At 40.3% G+C, this 14063-nt stretch overlaps 1 protein-coding gene across 1 annotated transcript in view; it reads left to right on the top strand.

Moving 5' to 3' along the window:
- The first annotated feature begins 414 nt into the window (after nt 1-414).
- The window catches only part of CTNNA2 (catenin alpha 2), a 535735-nt gene continuing 522086 nt past the window's right edge, over nt 415-14063 (top strand). The window contains exon 1 of the mRNA XM_075752786.1: nt 415-433. The gene's annotated coding sequence lies outside the window, so the exon portion shown is untranslated. The remainder of the gene's footprint in view (nt 434-14063) is intronic.

Here is a 14063-nt window from a genome sequence, read left to right as displayed (position 1 = left end):
TAAAAAGCTTCGTTAAAATTATCTGTTATTTCAGTACAAAATTATCACATACAGAAGAAGTGAGAAAAAACCCGATGGTTCTACAGGACCTGTTGATGTGTGTTTGGCAAAAGTACTTGGATCTCTGGTAGCACAACACAGATGGGCATGACAGCATGAAATGCCCCAAATAACCGCATATTGATGGATTTATTTTATTTAAACAAACGTTTTGCATTGACATACTCAAAGATGTGTATTTATAACTATCTCTTTCTCCATTAATATAGAAAACCAGCAGCAGCATTTGATTTTTCTAGAAAATCTACAATTTTTGTATGTGGCTTGATAGGGTCAGCATTTTGTTCTAGATAGACTACCAGGCTCCTGTTCTCGTTCCAGCTGAAGCTGTCATGAGTTTTGCTCGTGACCTCTTTGAGGACAGGAGTAGCAGGTATGTACACGTTGCTTCCAAAGAAGAGATACACGACTTCCTCCAAGAGCAGAGCCACTGGCAATCTGCACAAACACCTAAGTCTGGCACCTGGCAGATACCCGTCCTCTCTCTGCACAAGAGCATCCGGGTGGGTCAGCAAACCACCAGGGCAGACGATCTGCAGTGGAGTAACTGCAAAGGGGTAGTAGTGAAGAGAAACTAAGCTGAACGCACCCAAATTGCTCCAAAATTCAGATGTTTCCCTTCAAACAAGCTAATTCAGTTATATTTCCATCTTTCTGACATCACTGCTCAGTCTCTGAAAAATCATGCAAGAGTTTTGGCATGAATTTTGGGGTGCACATGGGCAATGAGGAACATTGGAAATCATTAATGCTAAATCTGAGATTAAAAATGACTTTTGCTTCCTACTGTGTGCAGATGTAAATCAAATAATAAGCAGAAAGAAGCCAAAGGACATGCTGCTTGATTGGAAGCAGAAAGTTCCTGATTTCTCAGCTCTACAAATGAAAGATTTTGAGTAAGAACTTAGAGGGAGAATATCTCCTCCATTCTGAATCAGGGAATTAACAACCTGAAGATGTATTTATCATCCAAACGTTAAGAGAGAATTCCTGAAGCATAGAAGTCATCCAGGCAATGATTAGTCCAGGAATTGATTTGGCACCAGTTTAACCCTGAAGTAACACCGATGATTTGCAGCGGCGTGGAGGCAGAACCCAGAACTGGGAGATCTGGTGGAGTTCTCATAAGAAGCACAAAAGGGGAAAAGTGCATTAACGCCCCCTCCCAAATTTACACAAATCATTTTGAAGAAGAAAAAGGCTGTGTGGAATAAAAGTGAAATGCACTGAAGCAATATACTGCAAGGCACAATACTGCAGAGTTCTAATGAGCATCAGAGACAGTCAGACTTGTAGTAAATAAATGTTATTACGCTGCCACAATTACAGCATCTTTCCTGTTTTCAGGCTGGTTGAGCCATCTGGCATGGGCATCCGGATAAAAGTTATGCAATTATTAAAACAAGCTAAATTAAATTAATTTAAATTAATCACAGTGTACAAAAATAACTGGCCAGAAGCATCGAATCATAGTTGTTTTGAACATGATGACCTATTTTTCTGTTTTTGCTGGGCTTTCTCTAATTATGAGATAACATGCTGTCTTTGAAACCAGTGGCAAAAGTCCAGCTGAGTGAAAGGAGAGATTTGCGCAGGGTACTGCTTCCCTTGTACACTACCAGTGACATGTTTCATTAAACAACACGCACATACAGCACCTAATGAAGGATACAGATAGTTTTTTATTACTGTATGTTGGCCTGTCATGTACGATGTGAAGTTACTACATTCCATCAAAATTTTTCCCATGCTATTTTGGGAAGATCCAAAAGACTTTTTCATTCCCTTAAATGTTATGAAAAGTTCGCGTCCTTCAAACTATTCATAAATAGGTATTTTTTTATTTAGATGTTTCCAAAATGATTGTCTAAATGCTTTATTTGCCACAAAAGTAGGTTTTCTGTTACAAATTCAGCCAATCTTTTGGTGACAATGTATTTAAAAAACAGTGTAAAAAATGACTAACTGAAAATGGCTTGATTTAAAGTGCTGAAGAAAATGGGAAGGCGTTCAACTAACAGCCTCCCAGAGCTGCTAGGAATAAGAGCAGTTGAGAAGGAGAATCCCAAGAAGGAGAATCCTGAAGAAATTATTTCTATATTTACCAAATCTGCTTGCCAGCAGATGGAGGGAAAAGGCAACATCTTGCCTACTGCTTGGTCAGAGGCAGCCTGGCTCCAGGTTTAGGAAGAAGTTTGCGTCCCACTGATGCAACAGGACGCGTTTTCCATAGGCAAGGCTCCGGATGTATGCCGGGAACCCAGCGGCAGGCGCGCCGAGGACAAAAGGATCGGAGCTTCCACAGCTCAAGTCATGAGCATCCCCAGTTTTAGTTAAAGCTCCCTAAAATGCTTTCCTGTATCCTAAAAACCCGTTACGAGCCACCCAGCGAGGATGTACATATCCTCCTACAGCGCAGACAAAAGCTGCCTCTGAGCTCTATTTGGCTTTCATTTTTTTTTCTTCTCTTTTGCCATTTTTTTCCCCAATTACATTGGCTTCAGGTAAACCCTTTTATAGAAGTTCTTCAAATCTATAAACAAATTGCATAAAGAGCCAGTTTAACTAGTTTAATGCATTGGATTGGAATCTGAGCAGCAGATAAAACATGTTGTTTATTTGTTTTTATGTTGGTGATGTGATGTCTCCCGCTGGGCAGAACCACGTGTCACATATTGAAGGGGATTTTGTGGGATGCGGGGAAAATCTCTGCTAGATATTGACAGGTTTGGGTTTTTTTTGGGGTTTGGTTTTTTTTTTTTTTTTTCCAGAAATGTTCAGGGAGGAGTTGGAAGCTGGTTTAAAACAAATTATTTTCCTAAGTGAGGTTCCTGCTTCTCAGAATAAAGCACAGGCAAGAATATTTATCGCTGGGTTTTTTCTTTCTTAAATAGGAAATGGTAAAAATGCATTCAGTGTAAGGTTCTATTTAAAAACTGAGCCTAGATTTGCCATTCATCACTTGCCTGGTAAAATTAAAATGCAGAGGTGCTAATAGCTGTAGAGAAATCCAGGTGTGGAATATGTGACTTGAACCAATATGAAATAAAATGTTAGGCAGAGGGGATTCTCTAACTGTAATTAGAGTTCAAGCTTAAGTAGCTGTAATTTTACCAATTTTTCCCCCTTCCAAATTGTGAAGAAACTCTTTTGAGTAAAGCTGATAATCTGCATACTTTCAGTCTAAGGAAATTAAAATGAATAAATTATTCACCTAAAATGACACAGGCATTTACAATAGGAGTCTTATCTCTAATAGCATTGTTATTACCATTATAATTGTTACAATAATTTTCTTTTCTCATAAGTCTGCTTCTCATATTTGCATTTAATTCAGATCCCTTTTCAAGTAAATATCCATGCTTATTATGTCTAGGCTTCAGTAGACTTGCCTGAAATCTTTTCCTTCAGAAGTTCTCACCTTCTCAGAACGTTATTGATCCGTAGAGGTAACGTGGTTATCTCGCCGGGAGAGGGACTGGGCATCTGGAGATGCAGTCCTGCTCTTGGCCCTCTCATTTAAGATTTGTGAACTTTAGCAAAGCACCTTAAAACCCCCCAAACGCCTCAGTAGTGAAACAGGATAACGGCCCACATGTATCTTCTCTATTTAAGTCAGGGAGTTTTGCAAAGGAAGGGACTAAATGTAAGACTAACTCGTCTGTTACAAAGAAGGTTTCAGATCTTCAGCTGAAAGTCCCTAGAAGTGCTAATTATTTTTATTCCAACATCTATGTATAAATGATCTTGCTGAACAATCAAATACTGCAGCCTTTTATATTTTCTTATGATGTGGTTAGTTCCACTAGGATTACAGTTATTTTAAAATATACATGAAAGACAGCATTATTAACAAAAGCCTTGGAGATTCGTGTTGACAGCGAGGACCGGAGGGTTAAAGTCAGCTATTTGGAATTGTCTGTATATAAAAATACCCATTAGACACGTCAAGTACTTGGGCGTGTGTACAACGGAGCAGCACGTCAGCTCTCTGCATTTGTAAACTCATAAAACCCACGCACAAATACCTGATTTATATGCGTACCTTGAGGTTTGCACACATAAAAAAATGGCAAGGGCAAATATCCGTGAACAATTGCGTTTGCCTCACTTTGCAAATCTGCCCATTAGGATCAGTCTGTATATTCTTGAGAAACAACCCATCTTCCTCCTGGGCGTTTATTGCTGTAATCACCAAGCACCCTGAAAACAGGTGAACATTTAGAAGGGGGCAAGAGAGAGGAGTTCCCATCATACGATTAATCAGACAAATGAGGTATTTGGAGAGAACTGTTTGCATGCAGCTGAGTTTTCTAAAATGTTATGAAGTAATTGCATTATGAAAATAATCAGCTGCTCTGCATTCTGATCATTAGAAGCTGATGATATAATTGTGTTATAATGAAAAGCATTCTGGTGATTATTCCATAGAGAACTTCTCTGCAGATAATATTCAAATTTGCTTTATTTTGGCATCATTTCAAAGAAGCTGAAAGTACAATGTAAACAGCTGGACTGTGAGGTAATGTTATTATAACTTCTGAAGTATGTTCCCTTTTTTAAACTATTATCTTGAAAAAGTTCTTTGAGTTTATCTGCATAATGCCAACTGAACTTGTTTATGTTTTACGGTGGCTCATTAAATAACTTTGTTCTGTATTTCCAGTGGGAACCAGCAGTTTTATTCTTTTTCTCTGAATAATTAATTAGAAAGCATCCCAGAGCCATAAAGAATCAATATTACTGTAATTCCTTTGCATCCTGAATGTTGTTTTATCACATACTCTCTTCTACTGACACTCTATGCCAAATCTTGCGTGCGCTACTGGTGACTCAGATTTGTGGTATAACACACGTCAGATCTTCCTCCAGCGGTAACTTCACTATTGTTTCCAAATAAGCATGCTGTATTTCTTCAAGTTAATCAGCAATCCCCAAACTAGGCAACTGGTGCGTAACCCACTCACCTAGGTGAACGAGGATTGCCTCCCAATGACAACTCGATCCAGTGGGTTTTGACGGGGCAAACAACTCCACGGAGGAATCTGCTTTCCTATTGAGTATCTGGCATCCTGTGGCTGTGGGTAAATTGATCTCCTAGCCAATGAAGAAAGCTGAGTTATTCTGCTGTCTTGTTAGAAAGCTGTGTGTTTTTCTGCTGTTGCTACAGTATCTGAATGCACCTGGAAAGTAAAACGTAGTTTTATGCTCTGCTGACTATATTGCTCGCAGGGAGATGTCTGGGCTACAACATGAGCTAATCTTTGACTTGTAACAAGCTCTTTGTTTTCTACTCACAGTTTCTTCATTATCCTTCCCCAGATAAATATGTAACTTCAGTCCTATTTGATGGGTAATAGGGGTGAGAAAGCCGAGCTGAAGATGGTCCTACTCAGTAAGACCCATTAGTTTCCCTTTGCTACAAACATTTCCAATCTCCGTATTTCCCAACTGATTTAAATCCCTCCCTGCCTTTGTATCCATCATCCACGTGGCCGTTTTTTGAATTGGTTGTTCGGTGCAAAGAGGAAAAAATTGGCAATTTGGTGTGGAGCCAGCCAAGCCTAGTAGCAGCAATGGTAGCTGGAGGAAGAAAGGGAAATCCTAAGTGTTGAACAGGGGATACTGAGATCTTGACCTCAAATGTCCTTCTGTACTGAAAATGTCACACTAATTACAAAGTTGTTGCTAATTGCAAAGTGCTTGGGCTGAGGTTGAGTCCTTTAAGGGCTTTTGTTTGTAGATATGGTCTTGCATAGCCAAGCCTGAACTCTTTGGGAGGTCAGCATGTGCTTGTTCCACCTTTTGGTGTTCCACCTTTGGGTCTGGGGCTCAGCGTGTGCTTGTTCCATCTTTACCTCAGTCCTGCTGTAAATCCAGAGTAATCAAATGGCTGTAGCGCTGCTTGTAACACACGGGATCAGCTCCTCCTGCTCTCCTCATTCTCAGGTCTTCAAAACGTGCGTTCACATCTTCACCACCCCGCACCTCTGATGTGCTGAATCAAGTGAGAAGGCTGGAATAAAATGCCCTGTTTCATTTGATAATGTTTTTACAAGGGAAGTAAAAGCCCACACCTCTCGTTGACTCTAATTAGAACAGCACATAATTGGCAGTGCTGAAAATAAAGCCACTAACACAGATGTTTCTTGTTGTCTTAGAAATTTAAAAGAAGGAAAAAAAGGCAGCAGCAGAGCTTGAAAGGGATCTTCAAGCTTCTGAAAGGTATTTAGTTGCCTAATTCCAAATTGCTTTAGTAAAACTTAAGCACCTAAATACACTTAAAGCTGTGTGTATAATTTTATATATTTGTCTATGATCGCTTAAGACAATAAATCTTAGACCTTTAGAGCCAGAACTTCATGTCCTGCTTTAACTACAAGCCAACAGGAAAGGAAAACGTTGTTCTCCTCCAGGCTCTGCAGTTAAGCTACCGAAGAGAACTTCTGCAGAGTCCACATGCACTAAAGCTGGACTTGATATATTTTAGTCTATTGGCCTATGAAGTTGATTGCTGACTTGCCCTTTCTTACTTAAGGACCTCAAAATGGCATTGTAATACTAAAGTGCTGTAACAAGGAGCAGCAACTGTGACTCCCGAGTTACTACGCTTTTTTACAGGGAGCTGGATTTTTCATGTAACTGCGATGGAAGTTTTTGAGATGTTGCTTTTTCCGGTGCTTTTTATTTTAGTGCAGTAATCAAAGAGAAAAACCATTTCTTTTGACATGTTATGTGAATCCAACAGAGAAATGCTGGAGGGAGGCTTTGGGAATTGCTAGCTGTGTATTCTACTGGCAACAGAAAGGAAGGATTGGGGTAATTCCTGCACCTTTGATGGGCTTGCGCTATCTCCAGATATTGCTGAATCATTGAGGCTATAGAACTTCCACCTGGAACTCGTAAAAACATTGGGGGCAAGCAGCATTTGTGTTTAAAATTTAGGGCACTGAAGCATGCATTGGATAAACTTTTTTGTTTCCTTTTTTTTAAATGCCGCCGTGGAGAAAAATCACTGGATGTACCTACAAGGTCTTTTCTCACCACCCCTCCTCCAGCATATCTAGAGACATAAATGGAAACTCTGATATGCCATCCTTCTGGGCAAAACAAAAAAAAAAAAATCTTTTGCAGCTTTGCATTTGTTTATAAATATATTTCCTAAATAGCATAAAGTGAAAGAAGTCTTCAACCCTTATTGGGTCCCCTTGACATCTTTACATTGAACAACAGAAGTAGATCAGTGAATGTCAAAGTGAGATAGCAGAGGAATCATGGACACAAACATGGTGTGGGAAAAGGCTTGGGAACCATCGGTGCTGCTGTCACCAGACAAGGTGTATGAGAGGACAGGTTATACCTCTATCATCCATTACACCTGTGAGCAGGGTCCTCAGAAGCTATAGCAGAACATCTCTGTATTTTAAAACCAGATTTCTGCCAACAGTCCCGCTACTCTATAGCTGTGCTTGATTGTATTATTAGGACATGTCCTGCTACTGCACCTCCTAACACACACTTCGGCAGCACCTACACCTCAGCCAAGCCGGCTTCTCCTTCCTCCCATGCCCACTGTGCTAAACAAATGACAGGTATGGTCCAAAAAAAAAAAAAAAAAAAAAAAAAAAAAAAATCCCAACCATTCTTACCCCTAAGCCACACAGTTTAAACATTATGCATAGCAGGGTGTTAGTAACAGATGGACTGTTACAGTGTGTGCCAGGAATACCTACTAAGAATTGAATATATTTTGTATCAATATTGTGATTGGGAAATAAAAATCTTCGTGAAGAGTCATTCCTGTGAGTAAGTGGTATAGTCTGGCAGTTTTAACTGGGGGGGTGGTGGGGAATAACAAAAGCAATCATTCCGTATAACGGAATAACTACCTACAACTGCTCTGTTTACATAGGCAGTCAATTCTAATTTGTAAATAGCACACAAGCTAAATTAAAGGAAATATTAATGCTTCACAGGTTGAAACTTTGCAAAAGGAATTTTTAATGCATGGTGAACTTTTGCAGCCTCTCTAAAAAAGGTTTTAATGGCAGTTTTGAAAGGTCTTTAGTTAAGATAGTTTAAGGGATGCCTTTGCAATTCATAGTAATTCCTTGTCTCATAAATGCATCATACACGCCCTCAGTATCTGCCATAATGTTATCATTTCCTCCGGTAATTATAATGCTAACTTCTGTGTAGTGAGTCTCCACATCTATAAAGCTTAATGTTTCACATCCCATATTATGCTCCCCCGGTAACAGCAGTTTGCTGCTGCTGTTGGCTCTTGGTTATATGGCCCACCATCACTGAATACGGATTGTAGAAGCCCATTTCCTCCTTTCCCTATTCCTAATTTAAAAGCAACCATCTTTTAACACTTGTAATATGCATGTCACTCAGAGCTGAAACTTTTTGCTTAGGGCCAAATTCTGGTCTTCGTTGACGGGGAAAACTCCCATTCACATGAATGAAGCCAGGATTTGTCTGGCTATAGCTTGTTTCATTTGGAAAAGTGAGCTAGGTTTGTGCTTGGTGGCTTTGGTGTGTCCTTCCAAGAAGCTGATAACCTTTCTACAAATGCCCTTCTTGAAAGGAAACAATTAGAATGAGAATTAAAATGAGTTGAAGCAGAAAATGAATCAACCAGGAGGCATTAATGGCTTAACTCCTTCCTAGGCAGTGTCCCTTCCAGCAACCCTCCACCCCTTCAAGGACAGGGCCAGCAAGAAACCTGTCCCCTGACCTGGAGATCTGCCTAGCAAGGGACTAGCTCAGCTGGTCAGAAAAGGGTGCCCAGTCTTTTGCACCATTTGTTGAACAAACGATTCATTAATCTCTGATTAACCAGGACACTCACACAAGAGCTAAACTGACCCCTAATACTTCTCTGACACCTGCAATGAAGTGCTGAGAAGCCTCAGTTCCTTTCGGCTTTTCTCATGAAGTTGTTCTCATACTCACGTTTTATTACGCTTTCTGTATTAAAATCAAAGGCGGCCACCTGATTATATTATACAATAGAGTATCTGACTCACCCTTATAAATATCTTTTAAGATTTTTGCAAACCCCAGGATTGCTGATGTTGAAATCAACAAGAAACAAAAATAGTTCTAGCACTCTTTTCTTAAAGAACTCCGTCACTAAAAAAGAAATTCACAGGGTAAAATTGCTTCCCACTCTTAATTCCTGTGCTGCGTCACAAGCTAAATAATTCTAAGATTCTTCATCTTCTAGATGAAGTCTATCTGCTCCTGAAGGAGGTGATCTATCAGCTTGTTGTCTTGTGTTTGCAGGTTAAATATTCACTAATGGTTTATTAGCACATATATTGTAGATGATCAGCTTTGATTAATGCCCAAGTGCTACAGAGTTTCTCATATTTAATAAATATTTTCAGTACTCCCTTATTGCTTTATCAACATAAATTACAAATTGTCCAATAACTGTAAATCAATACAAACCCTGCAGTAAATCATTCTGTAGCAGAGAGCTGATAAAAAGCGAAATGCCAATCCAAACTTCTCTTTCAATGCTTTATTATACTTTCTCTGCTGATTTTTTTTTTTTTTTAATTGAACCCCCAACAACACTATGACAGTATATTGGTTGAATCCCCTCATTTGGACACAATTTTTCTCCTTGTTTCAATTCATTGAGAATAGGATCATGTTCTTATTTTTGCTATCGGCTGAAGAGGCAAGCGTGATTCTTGAGGTCTTGTGGTTAACTTAATTTTACTTTGTCTCTGCCTCTCCCTTGCTTTCTCTTCTATTTTAATTATTTTAACTGAAACTTGTGCATGCACTGAAACCAACGTACCCTTGTACGTATCCCTTGAACAGACTGAGCCACAGATCCTTGGTTTCAGCACAGAGTGGACCTTAAGAGCAGACTTCTTGTCTGGGTTTAGGTTGGAAGATGTAGCTTTCCAGTGGCTGCTCCCCTGGGTGTCCTTCACCGGCAACGGAGGGAGGGAAGTCTTTCTAAAGAGCAATTCCCAAAGTAGCTGTCTAAAGCAGGCAGGATACATCTTCCTCCGTAAGTGACAAAAAAGGGATGACTAACTTTGATTCAACACCTACCTTTTGGATGGCTGGAGTTAAGGAGGATGAATCATACTGTTAGTGTACCGGTCTCCCTCCTCTTTACAGAACTACAATTTTGTTGTTGCTTCTGTCTTTATGTAGTCCTTGACCCAAAATTTCTACTAGTATTACAGTCTTCCAAAGACATATTTTACAGAATCTATTGAGTGCTATTGAGTTGAAATCACAGGCTGGGTTACAAGTATGTGGAGACCAAAAGCCACTGGATTCAACTGCAGGATATATTATTTGGTGAACAAGCTTTCAATAAATTTTAGTACGGTTATTTGTCCTGGATTGGCCAATCTGTTTAATGCCTCCTGCTCTTTCAAAGCAAGCCATTATGTCTGGGATGATTTCGGGTAGTCAGGATCCTAATGTGAGTGAAAGTACTTCTATCAACGACGTCTTGACTGTGGGAATGAGTCAATCCCCGCCAGCAGAACTGTTTGTTACAATTACTGCCACTTCCTGCGTTATTCGTTAAAAATCATTTCTCACCAATTCTCTTTACCAGCACTGATGTACCCTCTCTGAAGACTTCTACCAAACCTCAGCTCAGTAAAATCTTTCACCACTTGATGAGCACAACTTAAGACACCCTCTACACACCCCCTTACAGCTGAATATCTACGTTTGCTTTGCTCTATGGAAACAGCCTATCTTACTTTTTTTTTACTAAACAAAACAATTACAAACTACTATATTAGCAAACGCCATTAAATTCTTGCCTGCTACTCAATAAACTGATGTGACTGTCAATACATTTTTTTCTTAGCAACCTCCTCTAATATTCCCACACATTCTGCTCCTGCTCTAGACTTTTAAAACCACATCCACAACTTCAGCTGCAGGTGATAGATGCAGAGATGACCCAATGTATCACAGAAATGAAGCTCATGAGTATTTAGGTGCAGTTGCTCTGCAGGAAGGTTTTTTTTGCATTTCTTAAAAATATCAGGGACGACAACAACAACAACAAAAGTGAGGTGCGTGGGAGAATGAAGGGTACAAGATATTAAATCTTAGAGTCAGTGAGCTGTAGTGTACAAAATGAAGCCCAGAAACATATGCCACAGGTTTGTGAAGCGCTAAATGATACCAACTCTCCTCTTCAGCAGGCACAAACTAGCCAGCTAGGTTAGAAGATTCCACAAAATGAAAAGGAAAAGAACACAAAAGAATTATCTATTTTTAATTTTCCCCAGAGGACAATGCAACTTATCACACACAGAAGCTATGGAAGTGCATAAACCATGATGTAATATTGAAGATTTATCAATTATAAACTCAGAAGACATCATTATGTTCACCTAGTCTGATCTTTGGTACAGTTCACTATATATATATGTATATATTTCACTAAGCACTTCTTGCATCAAGGCTCTCACTTTTGGCAGCGTTAGGACTCTTCTCCTAGAAAAATATCCCACCATAAAGACTTAAAATGATGGGGAATCAATAACGTGCTTTAGTAATTTGTTACACAGAGCCCCCATGGTTTAAAAATGTGTGTTGTATTTCCAAAATGATTTAAATGATTTTGTCCATTGGCTCTTGCCCTGCTTCTGTCAGCTAGATTAAAGAGCTTTCCATTATCAGAAGTCTTCTCCCCATGTTCCTACTTATAGATTAGAAGGTGACTTAATCATAATCTTTTCTCAGATAAACTAAATTGATCTTGTTTAGTCTTTGACTGTAAAGGTGGCTTTCCAGACTTCTATAAATCCAAACACTCTTCTAGACTCTCCGCTTCGCAAGATACAGTTCCATATTTGAAATATCTGACATATTTTCTACTTCTATTTGTATGACTTTTCCTGGTTTTACTGAAATTTCTGTAGCTTAAATCAGGTCGCCTCATCAAATGATTCAGAATGCTCTGTGAAATCAGCCCTTCGCTGCAATTTTCTTATAACTCAAAGCTCTCATTGACAATTACCGTAGGCATGCTGTCTGATCACTTACCTCAGATCTACAGTGCAGTACAGTTATGATCCAGATTTTATTTAGGTTTTTAGAGATTTCTAATGTTCACACTATGTTTGCAAGGACTCCTCTCAGAAAAACAGAACAGTGTTCTTCCTTGTATGTATTGTTATCCCAGTTCCACATACTGGTCCAGCCTTGCGCTTCTGGATGGCTTTCATAGACAACTTCTGATGACAAAGCTTGGAAAATGCTATGACTTTATTTAATTATTTATTTGCTTATAATTAAACAAGTTTGGTGGTCTCAGGCTAGTTTTAGTGAGCAAACATCTTCCTCTAAATTTTACCAGAATCATAGAATCTCAGAATGGTTTGGGTTGGAAGGGACCTCACAGCCCATCCAGTTCCACCCCCCTGCCACGGGCAGGGACACCCTCCACTAGCCCAGGTTGCCCAAAGCCCCATCCAACCTGGCCTTGAACACTGCCAGGGAGCCAGGGGCAGCCACAGCTTCTCTGGGCAACCTGGGCCAGGGCCTCACCACTCTAACAGTCAACAATTTCTTTCTAATATCTAATCTAAATCGACCCTCCTTCAGCTTGAACCCATTACCCCTTGTCCTGTCACCACACTCCCTGATAAACAGTCCCTCACCATCTTTCCTGTAGGCCCCTTCAGGTACTGGTAAGCCACAATTAGATCTCCCCGGAGCCGCCTTTTCCCCAGGCTGAACAACCCCAACTCTCTCAGCCTGTCCTCATAGCAGAGATGCTCCAGCCCTCAGATCAGCTTCGTGGCCCTCCTCTGGACTCGCTCCAACAGCTCAATGTCTCTCTTGCCCTGGGGCCCCCAGAGCTGGACGCAGTACTCCAGGTGGTGTCTCACCAGAGCAGAGTAGAGGGGCAGGATCCCCTCCCTCGACCTGCTGGTCACCCCTCTTTTGATGCAGCCCAGGACACAGTTGGCTTTCTGGGCTGCAAGCGCATGTTGCTGGGTCATGCTGAGCTTCTTGTCCACCAACACTCCCAAGTCCTTCTCCCCAGGGCTGCTCTCAATCCATCCTCTGCCCAGTCTGTAGTCATGCTTGGGATTGCCCCAACCCATGTGCAGGACCTTGCACTTGGCCTTGTTGAACTTCATGCAGTTCACACAGGCCCACCTCTCCAGCCTGTCAAGGTCCCTCTGGATGGCATCCCTTCCCTCCAGCGTGTCGACCACACCACACAGCTTGGTGTCGTCGGCAAACTTGCTGAGGGTGCACTCGATCCCACTGTCCAGCCAGTAGAGTTTACGTACTGATGGGTCAAAGGCTGCAAATACCACAGACTACTTTCTTTACCTGCACATATGAGAGGTGCTAACAGTATTTGTGACAGCATATGAGCTAGTTTCACACCATTTCTAAAATATTGCCAAGCTACATCATACGGTGGAGTAGTCAGAGATATTTTGACTTGGTTACCCTGTCACATCTATAAGGAAAGGCTTTTGTAGCTCTAAGCCTAAAGGAGACAATCTAGGGAAGAGTCTTACTATATTGCCAAATATTTTTTTTAATTTTTTCTTAACCTTTCTTCTCATTTACATGTGTTTCAACAGTCTTACAGAAGGTGGTAGCAGCTACCCTAAAGAAAGCTTTGTGCCTCTTATATGACTTCCTTTTACAGGAAATGCAGGGTTTTTCAGTTGGAGACTACTTTGCTCTTTACTCCTATACACTTTTTATATAGGAAGCAGTTGAAGTAATTCTTCTCAAATGAAAATATGTTAAGGAATAGGAACATTTCGTGTGTTGTTCATATGTTTATGGCCAAGAAGTCAAATTTAAATCAGAATCTCAGCACCATAATCTTTTAGCAAATGTTACCAGCTGTTCAGCTCCACACTTTCTTCCTTCGAAAAGCAAGTAAGAAAATGAAAATCCATCATATCAGTCAGCTAGTGGTTCTTCGTACCCTTACCTTGACAGATGATACATCAGAGTGC

This window comes from Balearica regulorum, chromosome 4 (assembly GCF_011004875.1).
Source record: "Balearica regulorum gibbericeps isolate bBalReg1 chromosome 4, bBalReg1.pri, whole genome shotgun sequence".
NCBI lineage: Eukaryota > Metazoa > Chordata > Aves > Gruiformes > Gruidae > Balearica > Balearica regulorum.
This window is presented reverse-complemented; position numbering and strand designations above follow the sequence as displayed.